We start from the raw sequence: 4,949 nt of genomic DNA on the forward strand, positions 1-4,949 counted from the left end.
AACACAGACACATACATAAATAATAATCACTAAAAAACATACCCTCAGTTATCACTGATGTGGTTGGCTGCAATGTTGTAGATTCTGTAAACATATGGAAATGTGATTAACACTTAAAAGACATTTCCACCAATAATGAATAATAATATTATAAATAAATAATAATTGCAAATTCTGAATACACATATTTTTTAAATACATACATAATAATAGTTAAGAAAATACTCTCAGTTGACACTAATGTGGTCGATGGTAGCACTGTTCTAGGTTCTGTATGAATACAAACATTAAATAATATTTAAAAATTGCTAATCAATTAAAACACTATCCCTTGCTGTGCCATTTTCGATTGGTGATGGTCTGCGACCTGTAAACCACACACAATAGGCCATAGACTTGCCACAATTCTCTTATTTTTTTAAGATTTTTTAATCCGAAATAAAAATCGAGTATGGGACGCTAAATAAATTAGGTATGGCACGCACTAAATGCAATAAAGCGTGTGTAACCCAAAATTAGGGCCTGGAACCCAGGATAAATAGGCCCTAATTGTAACTTTAGAGCATTGATGAATATTTATTACTTCGTAATTTGCATAACGAATTATTTATAGGCCATGGCTTCCTACGATTTCATTATTTATATATAATGGCACCCGACCTCAATGTTTATATATAATTGGCAGTAAGAAACCATTATTTAGATATAATGACCTTGACACGATAACACGTGTGCATTATATAGGCCTACATATAATGAGTCCAAACATTATATACATATAATGGTTTTGCGAAAGCTGTTATTTATATAAAATGAAATGTAAAAGCAGTTATTTGTATACAGTATAATGAGTTTGAAGTCAATTCGTTATTTATATATAATGAAATCAGTAAACTTATTATATATAAATAAAGTTTGGTTACCTTTTTATTATTTATATATAATGAAATCAGTACACTAGTTATATATAAATAATGAAAATGTTAACGCAATTATTTACATATAATCTTTTAGACGTAAATGATTTATATATAAATAATGGGCGATCTATTCAATAAGATGTTAAATACTGAATTACATATAAATAATTGTGTTAAATAAATTATTTACACTTGGCGCCTCATATATAAGTGTAGTTCGTAGGCCAACATTTCTTGGTATTTTATCGAGACAGTGTAGTCGACACAGCGAAAATTAATGGCCTACTGTTTAGTATTGTAATTATACAGTAATATTATTATATATTATATCTCTATGCCTAGACACTGCGTTTACGTACAGCATAATCCTTGAAAGTTGTATAAAAAGCAGCTTTGAATCTCGTCGGTTATTGAGTAATGCAGTAATTTAAAGTACAGTATATATGCCATTATCAGGGAATTGTTTTAGAAGAAAATTCTATGTACAATTGTTAAATGTTGATTTCTCACAAACATGTCGTTCATATTCAATATGTAAGTAATAGGCATACATTTATATAGCAATAAACTTTGATTATACCAAATCAAATATATGCTATTATATATGTCCTACTGTTTATATTAAAGGCTGTCTATCCAAATAAAAAATAACTTATTTAAAACGATCGAAATCAGACGGAAGTAATAAACAGAAACTTTCACTTAATAGCAGGAAATAAATCCTTAACAATGAATCATGTAAAAATATACAGCAAATACGTTCACTGTCTGTTAATTAACAGGGATTTTTTTTCTCATAAAAATGTTTAATTGTAAAATTGCAAATTAGGAACCGTGTCCGAAATACTCGTAATTTGTCTCGGAGCATTACCAAACGTTTATATCCTTCAGAATGATTACTATTATAGGGGCATGCAATGGCTACAACACATGTCATATCCAGGATACTATACTGTACGCCTACTCAAATAGCCAAATTCAATATTACGGTGCTTTTTATACTTTGAAAGGCCATGCTCTACATAAAATGTGTCTAGTCATAATCATAATATTAAAATTATAGTCCATTGATTTTTTTTACATTATCTTAACTACAAAGGCCTATTTTAACAGACTTCGGCCTACTCCATAGATTTCATCCACGCATAAGCATAGCTAACTCGATACACCCACTGAACATTTTTCGCGAGGTTAAGGTCTGGTATGCATATTCATGATTATCAGTTCACCAAACTGACCTAAAATAAGGCTTTCTGTAATTTATGCCTTAAGTGCGTAGAGAAAAAAATAATAATGAATCCGGCATTCACTATTAAAAAAAATATTTAATAGCTCGAAGCTTGGGACTTTAACGAATGTGTTTTAAAAATCGATATAAGCGCCACATCGATAGTAATGATCACATTTTCGCCTTCCACTTTTAAATCCAACTATATTATAGGCCTGTATGTTATATTAACAAGCAAATGTATTCCCAAGGAAACGTTTATAGCCCTGAAGCCTCCCTCATTGCGCAGACATAAGACCCAAACGCAAGTATTTTTTTCTCTGATAAACGTTTTAGAGATGCTCTTTAAAAGTACGAGAAAGTGCTTTAACTTTATTGCTTAATTTGCTTATATTCAGTGGTGCCGCCAGAGGAGGAGCCTCACGATGCTTGGAATACATCGTGATAGGTGAACCAACCTCGACCTTGACAGCGTGGTTGACATATTTCATGCAAAATTACTAAAATTTAGAATTTCACTTTCAAGAATGAGGATTAGATAGTTACATTGCATACTCTTTGTTTCTTGCTTTATTCAAAATGTTTTTGGTTTTAGAAGCTGATTTCAATATTAGAAAACGTAGCCTACATGAAGTCATATTATTAACTCGATGCCTATCAAATAAGTAATAAAAATTCGCCATAATCCGTCAAATACCCGTGGCTTCCAGGGGACCCCACCGGGGGCCCTAGACGCCCCTCGTCTTTCCCCCAGCCAAGTGGGACTCGATCCCTAGCCCCCCCCCCCCTTTAGCCCCTCCGTCGAGCAGGTCCTGGCGCGCGCCATCACTGCTTATATTATCTAAAGGCAGGCTCAGGTCGACACGAAACTCAACTCAACTCAACCATAGAGATATAATAAGAATTCTAGAGCGCTAACTGCAATGTATTCGATGTTCGAAATACGCAGAGCTGTGTGTGTTTACCATCCAAGATGGCTGCCATAGATTTAGCCAATCAAACTTCGTCTAAGCGCCATCATTTGCAATTGCGCCCTCAGTTTACACAGAAAGTTCAGTACAGCTAGTTACCTATATGTTTGAAACTCGAGCGTCGCAGTGTATGGTTGTAATGTACACGATTTTAATTTTCATTCCTTGGAACTTTATTTTTGAATAATATGCTCCACTTGGCCTCGTTTTGGATAGATAGTTTAAAAAATTGTTATTACCATTACTCATTTTCATTAATGAACTAATAGTCCGTCAGAGGGCTTATTTATGTTAATAATATGTATACTAAGACTGAAGGTGGAGCTTTACTACGACGGCCACCTTGGATGGTACACATACATAACTCTGCATTGCTTCGCCATCTTGTCAGCACTCTAGTTGTTTAATAGCTCTATGAACTCAACTCAACTCGTCGACATGAGCGCTCCGCGCAACTGAAAGGAACTGACCGAAACTGAACGCAACTGAACGGAACTGACCGCAACCAAAGATACTAGAAATACAAGATAGAGTTCTCGCATTGTAAAAATGAGGCGGAAGTCGTGCCCAACGTAGGCGGCGCCCTTCTTTTTAACCATGCAAGTTTCCTATACTTCGTGCCCAACGTACAGGGCGCCCTTCTGTTGCTAAGTATATCCAGACGCAAAAGGCGCCCTTCCTTTTCCACTAATGGAGGAAAACTTTTTCTCTAAGAGGGCGTCCGGCCATGCGATTCTGCGCTGTATTGTTGTTTTATTCTTTACTGATTCATGATTATGCTTTAATTGTTTTGTGTATTATTTGGATAATAGCAACGATTTCTACCGCCACCAAGGTGGTTATGTATTCACCGATGTCACTGTCTGGGTGTCTATTCCAGTTTGTTTTTATATCTAGTATCTTTGTTGAGAATTCATAATAAAATACGCGACGACTTGGTAACCAAAGTTTGGCACAAGTTTTTTTAGATCCAGCTGTAGGGGACGTCCCATTTTTTGTATTCCCACCATGCATTTCGGTGGAACACGGTGGAACACTTTTTTTGTGTGGAGAACTCTATCTTGTATTTCTAGTATCTTTGCCGCAACTGAAAGGAACTGACAGTCGTGCATATTTGTCGACATGAGTCAAGTTGAGTTGAGTTGAGTTGAGTTCCTTTCAGTTGCCCATGTTCAACTTTTTGCGGAACTGAAAGGAACTGAAAAAAGCGCGAAAAAAATGCTGATTCGGAACTCAAAGGAACTGAAAACGTTGATCCTGATATTGATCGTAATCAAGATGAAACTGAAAAAAGATATTATATTACAATGTTTTGTTAATGGCAGATTACTTTATTCTTTGTTTTAAAAAATATAGGCCATAGGCCAGATTTTTATTCTAACACATTAAAAAAAATAGGCCTAGGCTAAGCCTAATAATAATAATAATAATAATAATAATAATAATAATAATAATAATAATAATAATAATAATAATAATAATAATAATAATATAATAATAATACAGCATATACTTACCATATTCTAGCTAGCCTAGGCTAGGCCTAAAGTGTGGAAAAAAAAGGTAGGCTTCCTATGCCAGGCCTACTAGCCTACGTCTAACTCTACGTACGACGAGTAAAGACTTGACAACTAAACTGGCATGCAGATCTCACTTCCAAAATCCATTTTTACGAATTATAAATAATCCAATAATTCTTGGGAGTGTGCATTGTTTTTGAAGTTAGTTTTGTACAAATTCTTTAACAGTAGAACATTTATCTAGGGCCTAGGTTTAGGTCAAGAAAAGCTAAATTCCTTTTTCAGAAAGTCCCTCTGCAGTGTAGTGTTA

The sequence above is a fragment of the Anneissia japonica genome, unplaced genomic scaffold, assembly GCF_011630105.1.
Source record: "Anneissia japonica isolate Jap-2015-1 unplaced genomic scaffold, ASM1163010v1 scaffold284970_len119093_cov105, whole genome shotgun sequence".
In the NCBI taxonomy this organism is placed as follows: Eukaryota; Metazoa; Echinodermata; class Crinoidea; order Comatulida; family Comatulidae; genus Anneissia; species Anneissia japonica.